Consider the following 13,783-nt stretch of genomic DNA (forward strand, 5'->3'; position numbering starts at 1 on the left):
TTAAGGCCTTCTTTCTATTATATTTCTTGTATTTGGGCTTCGTAAAGTGTATGTATAACGACTAATTATAAAGTGAGGCTTTGCTTAAATGTGTCTTGGGCACAGGCCTTGCTCGACTTGGGCTTGGATCAGCCATGGGTCGAAGCAAAAATAAAACAATATTACTTGGGAATTCCCCTAGTTGTGGCTAATATACTCAAAGCATTTTCAGCAAAAAAACAAAAACAAAAAACAAAAACAAAAACAAAAAAAAAAAAACCCAACAAAGAGGGAGAGGATAAAAGGGATAATTTTAGCAAAATGACTCATACCATTGTTACAGTTGAGAATGCAACATTCACTTTGTTTTAATAAAGGATTCCAAACTTTCTATTTGTCTCAATTAAGGATTTTTAGTGAAAGATACCAATTTTGAGGAGGCAAAAACGTCTCTTTACCAAAAAATTATAAAAATGAAACTTAAAAAAAAAAAATCCACAAACCCTCCCTACCCCCCCTCTTCCATTCTCCGATTAATGGCAGTCCCTACCGCTGGTAACCCAAGCTCGACAAGAACTGCTCCACCATCTCCTCCCACAAATTTGATCATCGATGACATCAACGTCGGTATCTCGTTGTCTCTTTCTTCTTTTTTGTTTGAATGAGTTTTGTGTGTATGGTTAGGGGAAAAAAATGGAAATTTGGGATGAAGTTGCAAAGAAAAATAAGAGAGAAAGAGAGAGAGTTTAGGGAAGGGAGAGTTAGGGAGAAGCCAGTGCGGAGGGTCGCCGGTGGTAAGGGACAGGCTAACCGAAGAAGGGAGGAAAGGCTTTTTGTGCCAATCGCTCGCCACCCTGCCAAGCGCTCGGCATATTATTTTTTTTTTTCCAAAACTAGGTAGATTGCCACTATCATAGTGATAATTATTGAGCACTCAGTGAATTGAGAATAGCATTGATTGAGCGTTGGCTTGATTTTTGGCACCCATGTGAGTTACTTGGGAAACTATGATGAATCTAACAAGAACATTACTGGCAACAGAGGAGCAAAAACGTTTCCTATATGAAAATCCCAATAAGGCCAAGAAAAAGTCACGGTGGAGAAGAGTGTGGAAGGGATATATACAATGAGGATTTCGAGTATAATGCAGCCATAAAATCTCTCGACAAAGAATTCCTAAAGGATACCAAGTTGATCATCAGCACCATCAGGAGTGGAGATCTTTCACTAGATTTTATCAAACACATCATAACATTTGTGGGTAAGTTGAATGGGACGACTGTGGAAGCAATCTTGGGATGCAGCCAAGAAATATGCAAGGAGAAGAAGAGGAAGAGAAAGATGAAGAACAAAAGGAATTAAGTATAAGCTTGCATAAATATGCTTGAATTCTGTTCCGAATTGGATAAGTTTCTCATGTCGGCTCACGATAGCATTGAGGATGTGGTTCAAATGTGCACTACTGATCAACATCGTCGCGGTTTTGGAAAAATTGAAAAATCTCAAGGCCTCTGCTGCTGTCAATGATGACCATTCTACTAGTACTCAAAGGTTACTCCAAAATATTCCAGGCTTGCTCCAGCGGCAGAATAAATTGCTAATTAATTAATACTGATGCGCCTTTATAATTAAATTAGATTATTTATTGGGCTGGGAATTAACTTTTGAGAAATTAGCTTTTAAGAATAAGATTTCCAATTGAGAGACATCAACTTGAGGTTTTAAAGAAGGAAGCAGAGACATGCAGGGCCAGCAGAACGAAAGAAAGGAAAAAGGTTGTGGAGAGCATCCCAGTCTAAAGCACGCTGGGATATATACTACCTAAATCATTCACTTGTCATATGTAAAATTGCTCTACTAGACCTTGTCATATTTGGAATGGATCCGAATTCTCTACTTATTTTTCTTTGTTTTTTTAGTTGAATTTTAATCGATCACAGTTGTTATTTATTATCCAAAAGTAGGTTCAAATTATAAAAATGAATTCATAATACTTTTTATGTTTATTACAGGTTTACAATACTTTTTGGTTGTCAATGAAGTCATCAAAACCAAACTAACTATTTTCGAGTTACCTCAAATTAAAATGATGTGTGCAAAATAATTTTGCCACATCAAATTAGGGTACGTAGATCTTGTGCCCTCCTAGGCACAAAATCATTGCCCTTCATTTTATTCTAAAAAACATAGCTCATACATCATAAATACTGATAAACATGAAAGCTTATAATAGTGGTACGTACGTTGTTGATGAATAGCTAATTAGTAAGGCTTCTCGTCACCATAGTTGCCTGGGGGATCATAGTTGCACCCAATGAAGGTGCCTTCGCTTGAGCACCGCATTTTGCCACACCCAACATGAGTCGAGTTGCTCCAAACCACCTGTGTATAAGTCCCACACATCTCCTCTTCAGCGCATGAGTTGGAGTTGTAATCGTAGAAAGCCTTCTCTGCCACCCACAATTTTACCGCATCTGTACGTGCCCGACATGTCACCGGTGCTATTGGCAAGGTTCTCGCCGTATGTCCCATTGGATTGCACCAAATTGCAGTCGCCAATGTGTTAGTTGGCGTAGTCTTGAGCATAACTTGCTAGAGACTCATTCCATGTCAGGGGTCCAACGCCCACCTCCGCTCGAGCGTTGTTGTAGGCTTTGAGGTAGTCTTGGGGTGAGTCTTGGGCATGAGTGGGTTGGAGTAGTAGGCCGGGCTATGCCCAAAATACAAACAAGGGCTAGTGAAATGTTGCACAACCTCATATTGATGGTTTTTGATTATGAGAAAATGAAGCGTATGGGGTAGAGTATTTATATTGATATAGAGTGGAATTTTAAATTTTATTTTCTTATTTTTCTATTAATGTGTGGAAATTTAGTTGCATGCATGACTATTCAATATAATTATCATTTACATTATAATTAGGTTACCAACCAAAGAGCCCTAATTACAGTCGCCAAAGGCCCCTCCTTGAGAAGTGAAATAGAGCATGCCATCAGTACCAATTTTTTCTGCAAACTATATATGCCATAACTTATCTGTACCATATATTAATTAAACCCTAGCAGAAGTTGACTAAACAGTAGTGCTAGATATACCACATTTTTATACCATAATTTCATACCACCTTATGTGGCAACTTACATGGCATTCATACATTGGATATTAAAAAATAAAAATAAAAACCCAAAAAGAAAAAGAAAAACTTTGTCCAATAAAGTAATGACACGTGAGATGGTATAAGAATGTGGTATAAGAAATGTGGTAAGAATAGCATTATTCTTGACTAAAAGCTAATTAATCACGGCCACCTGATGACGTCTCACTTGGCAATTGGCATATATATCATTATGTGATATTTTACAGTAAATTTCCCAAGTAAACTGTACGCCAACACTTCAACTCGTTGACATATTCTTTCATGGAAGTTGTAGTTAATGATGCCCTTACACTGCACGAAGCGTCAGCTCACTTTCTGTTTGTCCCAACTATAGATATTTATGGTCATCCTTGTTAAAAAGTTAAAAACAAAATAAAAATACAAAGACTATGATTATCTTGAAAATTTCTTTACACCCGACTTGTAATAATTATAGAAAATTAAGATTAAATATCAAATCTCAATAATTTTTTGGTATAGCATGAAGACTATATAATATTTCAATTGAACTACCAAATTTAAATGTAATTTTTTAGATTAGGTCACAAATATGTTGGCCCTTTTGATTTGAGTCTTTTCCATTTTACATTTTTATCCTTTGGCCCACATATAATGAGTGTTAGTTAAAATTTATAAAGTTTTGACAAAATTGCCCTTGAGGCTTTTAAATTATCTTGAAAGTTTGTTAATGTAGTCTCAACTTCATATTTAGTTGTGACTGTACGACACTCACAACTTCAAATTTAGTTGTGACTGAACGATAGTCACATCTAAGTTTTGAGACAGTCACAGTTAAGTTGTGACTTAATTGAATTTTTTTTAGAGAAATTATACTACAATATAGTATAAATAGAGGTCAAAAAAATATTTTTACTCAAAATAATATATAGTATAATGGTGTGAGTTGTCTTTTTCAATTTACCAAGACAGTCATAGTTAAGTTGTGACTGGATTGATTTTTTTTTTTTAATACAATATAGTATAAATTAATGTAATATTTGTGATGTAATATTATTTTTATTTTTTTATTGTAGTGGCATGTGATGTAATATTTGTAAATTTTAATACCTTTAACTATACTAATTTATTTAATTTTTTAACTAGTACATAATCTAAAATGCTATTTAATTTTGGTACCTAAACTAAAAAGTTATTGAAATTTAATAGTTAAAATCAATGAACTTTAATAATTAATGTTTGCTAATTTTGTTTGTCATATTACTTTTTGGCCACGAACTATATTAGAATAAAATTGATGCATGCACACAAACAAAAAAAATTAGATGATCTCTGTCGTGTTAAAAACTTCTAAAAACTTTGCAATTCATTAAAATTTAATCAACTAAGTTTTGTATAGTCCAATTTAATCCTTTAATCCAGTGTAAGAAACGAGCTCTAATGGGGCCCAAACAAAATTCAAAATTTGCGAGGAATTATCGTTAATTTGGGACATGAGAAAGAGTCCATTGTGTGAGTATTATTCTTTTTGGAAGAGAAGTTGTCCACATACCAACAAAAAGCTGATTTTTTATGAACAGGTCATAACATTGGTATGAAGCCTAGCTTGTTAAGATTTCAAATAGGAGGATTAGTATATCTTATTTAAATTAATCTCAACCATTATACAATTAGCAATTTTGAGTTCAACATTTTCATTAGAGGAACCGACTGCTTCTTGTACAACAGAGCCATAAATATGACTAGTTATGTCAATGATCAGTTAGTTTAATGGATGACGCATTAGCTCTCATTTATATATCAAGAGAAGGGCTTGATTGATCGAATTCAAATGTTTTGGATGACAGTTGTGGAAAGGTCCACCTAAGTTTTGGAAAAATGTTAAAAAACTCACGATATAAACGTATAGCCGTCAAAATAGTGTCTCGGTTCCCTCCGCTTTTATTTTTGTTCGATCAACTGGATCGTTGAAACTAGCCAACGTACATTAACATATAAAATTAGGGTAAATGTACTTTCAAATGATTGTATTTTTAGGTTTTGTGTTGTATTATTCATTTTTCACCTGCATATGTAACAAAAAATATAAAACATTTGTACAATTATCATTTTTGTACGATTTTAGTAACGGTTTCAACCTGAGTTGTGATGAACAATATTGAATGCTCAATGCACACTACCTAGAAAAATAGTATAAGGGAATATAGAGATACCAAATAGTGGAGTATATATTGAATTTTCCATTAATAAAATATTTTATAAAATTAAAATAAAATTTAATTTTAGTGAATAACTTACATTATAAATTTTAGGGTTTTTATTTTTAAAGTCCAAAACGGAAAATAGTCTAATCGGTTGGCCCACATGCAAAAACACGGTGATTGACCAGTCCACTTTAATGCGTCGAGTGCTCGGTACAACCCATCAAGCGCTCCACAAAATGTCACTGTGCGCTCTGAAATTGTCACTGTCAGACAGTAACAATCATTATTACTGTGCGACAGTAGCTATTTAAATTGTAAAAACACCCTATAAATTGTCACTGTGTGATAATGGCAATTTGCCCTTAAAAAAAAAAAAAAACTCCACTGAGCGCCCGGCAAGGAATCGAGCGCTCAACGCAAAAAACACGGAACAAACATAACGTGAGATTTATTTGTACAAAGTGAACTTATTCATCATTCTAACTTTTTAAGTGAGTTTGTTTGTCATTAAAAACTGTAAAATGAACTTTAGAGTAATTTATTTTAAATTTTAGAGCTTGACACAGAGAATTTACAAAACTCACAAGTCACAAATATCCTATAGACCATGTCAAAATAAGAAGAATGGTGAGGACTAGGGGTAGGCCAGTTGGCGAAGCAGTTGTGCTGCCTCCCACACACCCGGTTTCGACCCCCTCCCTCGCTAGGCCTGTTACTTGGCGTCCCTTTGTAACCAAAATAAGAAGAATGGTGTCCATGAGTCTCAATTCAAGTGGCATGAGGTCAGTGGGATGACGACACAGATCTTAGGTTAAAAAATTCTTCATTTTCGAGCACCATAACCAAAATCTTGGTTTATGTTCTTTATGAAAATAAAGAACCAAGTGCAAACCGGTAAAAGGAGGAGAAGTACAGGCCTTCTAATTATTTAGAGTGCTGCTATTTGCACACCCTAAAATTTCTTTTTGCACACCATTTTTTCACTTTTTCTCACTTCACACCCACACACTCCTTCCACAAGTAACATTTCTCATATACACACCCCTCCCAAAACCCAGACAACACACACCCCCACCCCGACACCTCCATCAGCCACCCCCACCGCCGGCGAGGTCGCCGGCGGCTCAACCCTTCCCTTCTCTCTCTCCCCCTCTCCTTTCCTTTTTCTCCTTCCATTTCTCTTCTTCCCTCTGCCATCCTCTTCCCCTCCCCCTGCCGCACCCCCACAGCCCACCCCCACAAACCACAAACCACAAACTTCCATACACAGTCCACCCCCTCCCTCGCTCCTCCCCCCACCCAACTTGCACGCCGGAGACCACGCCGTCCGCCAAGACCATGCCGACCACCCAACCTACCCAGCTCGCCGGAGAAGAAAACCAAAAAAAAAATTTGCAAGTGGTTCAGCGGAACAGTGTCGAAACCGATGGTTTCGTTCGGTAGGTACCCGCCGAACAATCCTATTCTATTCGGCGGTTACCTGCCGAATGAAACCACCGGGTTCGGCGCTGTTTCGCCGAACCAACTGCATTTTTTTTTTTTTATGTTCAGGGGTGCATAGAGAGGTGGTGCAGAGGGAGGTGGTGCGGAGGGAGGTGGAGGGGTACAGGGGGGATGTGGTGCGGCAAGGGGAGGGGCTCAGAGTTGTAGAGAGAGAGAGTGAGGGGCTGGGGTTGGGTTTCGGGGAGAGAGAAAGAGGAAAGAGAGGATGGGGGTGGGGTGGTCGGCGGGTAAGAGGGAAGGAGAGAGAGAGAGAGAGAGAGAGAGAGAGAGAGAGAGAGAGGAGGGCCGGAGCAGGGTTGGGGTGGTCGGCAATGGTTCCTCACGGGGGGGGGGGAGGGAGGGGGGTGGGGTGCTGTGACAGAGAAGAGGGAATGACAGGGGTGCTGTGATGGGGTTTTGGGTAATTTTACTTTGGGTGTTTTTGGTTATTTCACAAATTATATTTTTGGGGTGTGCAAAAAGAAATGAGGGCTGCTATTTGCACACCCTCTTTTTTCTTTTTGCACACCCCTTCTGAAAAAAAAAAAAAAAAAAAAAAAGCCTCAAGAAAAAGACCACTTTAACCCTCCCCTCACCCACACACCCACACACCCCATTCCCATCTCCCCCCCCCCCCCGTACACACCCCTCTATCTTTCTCAAGCTTGCACAGCCACGCCCACAGCCACGCCCACCACCATTCTCCCTCTCTCTACCATCTCTCCCGACCACCCCAGCCCCGCCCCAGCCCACCCCAACTCAGCCCCGACCACCCCAGCCCCGCCCCTTCTCACCCCAACCCAGCCCCGACCACCCCAGCCCTCTAGCCACCGCGCGCAGCAGCTTCCAGCCACCGGCGTGCCCTTCTCTCTCTCTCTCTCCGAGTAGCTGGTTCGGCGAGCACTTGCCGAACGGGTCCTTGATGTTCGGTGGGTACCTGCCGAACAACACTCACATCGTTCGGCGGATGCCTGCCGAACGAGTGTGACATTTTCGGCGGGCCAGTGTCGAACGGATGCGCAGCTGCGCGCGGGAGGAGAGAGAGAGGAGGTGGTGCTGCTACAGGGCTGAGGTGCGGGAGGGAAGGAGGTGGTCCGGTGAGGGGCTGAGTGGGTGGGTCGGGGCTGGGGTGGGCTGTGAGGGGTGGTCGGGGCTGGGTTGGGGTGGGCTGGGGAAGAGAGAGAGGAGGTGGTGCTGCGAGGGGGTCGGTGCAGGGGCTGAGGGGCTAGGTGGGTTGGGTGGAGAGGGGAGGTCGGAAAGGGAGGGAGGGAGGGGTGGGTCGGGTGAGGGGGTTGAGGGGCTAGGTGGGTTGGGTGGAGAGGCTGGCTAGCTGGGGGAGGGTTGGAGAAGAAGAAGAAAAAAAAAAAAAAACAGGGGAAGGGGGCTGTGAACATGAGAAAAAAGAGAGGGAAAGAAAGAAGGGTGTGTAATGAAATGAGGGTATTTTAGTAATGGGTTGGGTGTGTGTTGAGAGATTTTGAATTTGAAGTAAGTGTGTGGGGTGTGTAGGAGAAAAAAAAGAGAAAAATGGTGTGCAAAAAGAAAAAAAATGGTGTGCAAATAGCAGCCCTCACAGAAATTTAGGGGTGTGCAAATAACAGCACTCATTATTTATCCTTACCCTTTAAAAAAATGCTTTGTTCTCATATGGTAGTACCCAATATGAGTATCAGAGTATATATGCCATATATGTAAGTCGAGAACAAAAACTTGAAAAAAATAGTTGGGCTAAATATATATAGAATTATCCCCTTAGAGTTTAATGGTAGAGAACTACAGATAGACCTATGGCTCTTAAAGTTAAAAAAGAAAAAGAAAAATGAAAACCGATGTTGAATAAGAAAATTGAGTGAAGGTAAAATTGCATTAATTTCACTAATGAAACCACCCTATAAATTAAATAACCAAATATCCATAAGCATATTGTTATGTACCCACAAAAACTGGATGCAGCCAACGATGAGCAAATGTTCATGCAATTTGTAATAAAACTTCAGATCTAAAGTTCGTCAATTTGCCCATGCCACGTCAGCAATTCATTAGACTAATATCTCTAATTTTAGGCATTTATTACTCCTATTTTCCAATGTTTTTATTGTCGTAAATTTATGACATACCTGTAATAATAAATTCAAAAAAATCTTCATTGTTAGCAATTATGAACATCAACATATAAATATGCAATTATCAAGAATACTTAAACTCCTAATGTACATATATAATTTACCTACTATATAGGAAGAAAAATAAGCCACAAGTTTTGGTAAAAATATAAGAGAATCTATTAAAAAGGAAACAGCTAGCCTACACAAATACAAACTTATTCCTAAGGTATATAAACACAATTTCTACAGAGTTACAATGCAACAAAAGTCACCAAAAAAACAAGCATATCTATATTAGAGGGCTCCATTAGAGCTCGTTTCTTACAAAAAAACAATTTCTACAGAGTTACAATGCAAAACAATAATTCCTTACACATTTTGAACTTTGTTTGGGCTCCATTAGAGCTCGTTTCTTACACTAGATTAGATGGATTAAATTGGACTATACATAGAACTTAGTTGTATTAAATTTTAATGAATTGCCAAGTTTTTAAAGGTTTTTAACACAACATAGATCATCTAATATTTATTTTTGTGCATCAATTTTAGTCTAATATAGTTCGTGCCAAAAAAAATTTATGGTTCAGTTCAATCCGTGGCAAAAAAAAAAAAAGGTAATATGACAAACAAAATGATCTGTAAACATTAATTATTACAAGTCGTGTGCAAAGAAATTTTCAAGTATGACCATATCTATAGTTCGGACAAGTAGAAAGTGAGCCGAGGCTTCGTGCAGTCAACTAGTGTGAGGGCACCATCAACTACAATTTCCATGAAAGAATATGACAACAAGTTGAAGTGTTGAACCTTCATATATAAGTTGAAGATGGCGTGCAGTTTACTCAATTGGGAAATTTATTGTAAAATATCACATAATGATATGCCAAGTTAGCTTTTAGTCAACTTCTGGAAGGTTTTTTTTTTTTCTTTTTTAGCCAAATCTGCTTGGGTTTAATTAATAGGGTCGACCCATTTTTTAGATATAGTCCCATTTGTCATTAGATTATTTAGATTATTAGATTTAATCCAAGGTTTTTGTCTTTAGATTTAGACCCATGTTTTATTTTTATATATATGTCCATTTTGCCCTTTTCATAAATGATGGATATAAATTAAACATCTCTAATTTTAGGCATTTATTACTCTTATTTTCGAATGTTTTTATTGCCATAAATTTATGACACACTTGCAATATTAAAGAAAATTGAGTACATCTAGACTAAAGTTAAAGAAAACAATTGGCGCCATCACAGTGTACTTTATACATTTTCTATAGGGAGGTAAACTTTTGGGTGGGGGTACATTTGGATTATACCCCTCATGAGGAGGTTGAATTATTTATGGGTTGATTATAGATTTAAAATCGTTATTTAGAGTGTTAATTATGTGAAGTTCTTTAGATGCTTAGTTGAAATGTTATTTTGACTTTTTTGTTGGTTTGTATATATACCTTACTCAGAGCTTGGAAACTACATTAATGGGTTAAGATGGGAGATTGGGTGAGTTTGTAAAAAGAGATAAAAAGGCTTTATTCCCTATATATTAGGTGGTAAAATTAATATAGATATGTTTGTTTTTTGGTGACTTTTGTTGCATTGTAACTATGTAGAAATTGTGTTTATATACCTTAGGAATAAGTTTGTATTTATGTAGGCTGTTACCATTTTAATAGATTCTCTTATATTTTTTCCAAAAGTTGTGGCTTATTTTTCTTCCTATATAGTAGGTAAATTATATATGTACACGGAGTACGTGCAAATTTGCTCACCACCTCTAAAAGTGGTGAGCATCACCACTTTATTCATAGGGTAACATGTGTCCTCTAAACTAACTATAGTTAACAATTTTGAATTAATAAATTCTGATATAATAATGAGGTGAGAGAAAATCTCTTTCTTCCAAAACTTACCTATCTTTCTCAATTCTCACGCTCTCTCTCCCCTTTATTTTATTTTTCTGATTTTGCTCCTTGCTTTTTTTTTTTTCCTTCTCTTTTATTCCTATATGCACTTTTTTCTTTACACTGCACTCTTTTGTCACATTACCCTATTACACCCATTTTTTATTTATTCACCATGCACTATCTTTCATCACACATTTGAAAGAAATTTCCAGAATTTTTTATATTCATTATTCCAATTGAAGACCTCTTTTGAGTATGTAACAATTGAAGACCTCATTTTTAATCTAAAACAATTGAAGACCTCATTTTTATACATATTATTTTAGAATTTATTTTAAGCTAATTGTTCATTCAAAATTATAACACGATAAATTCTTTTGATCTACTTTAAATTCTTAATTTTGAATGAAAAACTATATGAGGTCTCCATAGGGTTCTTACATGAAGCCCAATATATCATAATTTTACAAAACACACAATACTACCGACCCAAAAAAATTGTCGTTGCAATGCAATACAACTATGCTAAAGTTAACATATCAGAAATCATGTGTAAAGGACATTTACAACTCTTCGCTTCAAACACTGAATCAAATTGAGCCTAGAAAATTTAACTAACGAGATGATCCTTGAGTTGTTGGTTGAGTGCTTGTACTTGCCTATCAAATTTATGATCACATATTTATTGATCAATTAATCAAATTAATTAATATTTGAAAAAAAAAACTTATAATAAAAATATGAAGACAATTAGTTTATAAAGATGAAAAACCAGTGAATACATAAATGAGTGATCGTATAACATTGGCGGCATAACTTGGTAACCAATTAAGTGGCTGACTAGGGATGCCTTGAACACCATGAGCCGTTGGAAATCCATAAGGAAATTGTGTACTTTGACATATCAATGGCCTATTCAATTGGTTTTGATTCACTAATCCAATTGATCCCTAAATAGGAAAACAACAATATTAGGATTATATTTTAAATTTAAATGCCACTCCTTTAAATAAAAATGAAAATGCAAACCTGAGCATATTGAGAAAAGCATATGGTCGATCAAACAAGAAATAAAAGAAAAGATTTACTAAGAAAAAAAAAAAGAAAAAAAAAAGAAAGGGGAGAGAGAGCATGAGAATTGAGAAAAGCAGGTAAGTTTTAGAAGAAAAAGATTTTCTCTCACCTTATTATTATATCAGAATTTATTAATTCAAAATTGTTAACTAGAGTTAGTTTAGAGGACACATGTCACCCTATGAATACAGTAGTGATGCTCATCACTTTTAGAGGTGATGAGCAAATTTGCACTCTATGTACACGATCATTAGGAGTTTAAGTATTCCTGATAATTGAATATTTATATGTTGATGTTCATAATTGCTAATGAAGATTTTTTTGAATTTAATATTGCAAGTGTGTCATAAATTTATGGCAATAAAAACATTCGAAAATAAGAGTAATAAATGCCTAAAATTAGAGATGTTTAATTTATATCCATCATTTATGAAAAGGGCAAAATGGACATATATATAAAAATAAAACATGGGTCTAAATCTAAAGACAAAAACCTTGGATTAAATCTAATAATCTAAATAATCTAATGACAAATGGGACTATATCTAAAAAATGGGTCGACCCTATTAATTAAACCCAAGCAGATTTGGCTAAAAAAGAAAAAAAAAAAAACCTTCCAGAAGTTGACTAAAAGCTAACTTGGCATATCATTATGTGATATTTTACAATAAATTTCCCAATTGAGTAAACTGCACGCCATCTTCAACTTATATATGAAGGTTCAACACTTCAACTTGTTGTCATATTCTTTCATGGAAATTGTAGTTGATGGTGCCCTCACACTAGTTGACTGCACGAAGCCTCGGCTCACTTTCTACTTGTCCGAACTATAGATATGGTCATACTTGAAAATTTCTTTGCACACGACTTGTAATAATTAATGTTTACAGATCATTTTGTTTGTCATATTACCTTTTTTTTTTTTTTGCCACGGATTGAACTGAACCATAAATTTTTTTTGGCACGAACTATATTAGACTAAAATTGATGCACAAAAATAAATATTAGATGATCTATGTCGTGTTAAAAACCTTTAAAAACTTGGCAATTCATTAAAATTTAATACAACTAAGTTCTATGTATAGTCCAATTTAATCCATCTAATCTAGTGTAAGAAACGAGCTCTAATGGAGCCCAAACAAAGTTCAAAATGTGTAAGGAATTATTGTTTTGCATTGTAACTCTGTAGAAATTGTTTTTTTGTAAGAAACGAGCTCTAATGGAGCCCTCTAATATAGATATGCTTGTTTTTTTTTGTGACTTTTGTTGCATTGTAACTCTGTAAACATTGTGTTTATATACCTTAGGAATAAGTTTGTATTTGTGTAGGCTAGCTGTTACCTTTTTAATAGATTCTCTTATATTTTTACCAAAAGTTGTGGCTTATTTTTCTTCCTATACAGTAGGTAAATTATATATGTACATTAGGAGTTTAAGTATTCTTGATAATTGCATATTTATATGTTGATGTTCATAATTGCTAATGATGAAGATTTTTTTGAATTTATTATTACAGGTATGTCATAAATTTACGACAATAAAAACATTGGAAAATAGGAGTAATAAATGCCTAAAATTAGAGATATTAGTCTAATGAATTGCTGACGTGGCATCTACGTGGCATGGACAAATTGACGAACTTGACGGTTTCAGGTTATTTGAGACAGTACGAGAGAAATTTATAGGGGGTAAATTGAGATAATAAATTTTAAGGAGGTAAAATGAGACAAAAACTATAATTTTAGAGGATAAATGTGCGAATAAACTTTTTTTCTTTTCAACTAGTGTTGCCAAGGTACCGCTATGCACTAGCTTAAGAATTATAAGAAAGAGGAAAAAGTAAATTTTTATTTTATTTTTTAACACCTAGTTAATTATCATCCAAAAAATTTGAATCCAGGACCTTCTCTTGATAAATGAG

The 13,783-nt window shown here is 35.9% G+C and overlaps 1 pseudogene; it reads right to left on the minus strand.

The window, feature by feature from the left end:
- Nucleotides 1-2,241: 2,241 nt before the first annotated feature.
- LOC147276902 (pathogenesis-related protein 1 pseudogene) lies at nt 2,242-2,738 on the minus strand (annotated as a pseudogene).
- Nucleotides 2,739-13,783: the final 11,045 nt, after the last annotated feature.

This window comes from Dryas octopetala, chromosome 8 (genome assembly GCF_963921425.1).
Source record: "Dryas octopetala chromosome 8, drDryOcto1.1, whole genome shotgun sequence".
NCBI classification, from domain to species: Eukaryota; Viridiplantae; Streptophyta; class Magnoliopsida; order Rosales; family Rosaceae; genus Dryas; species Dryas octopetala.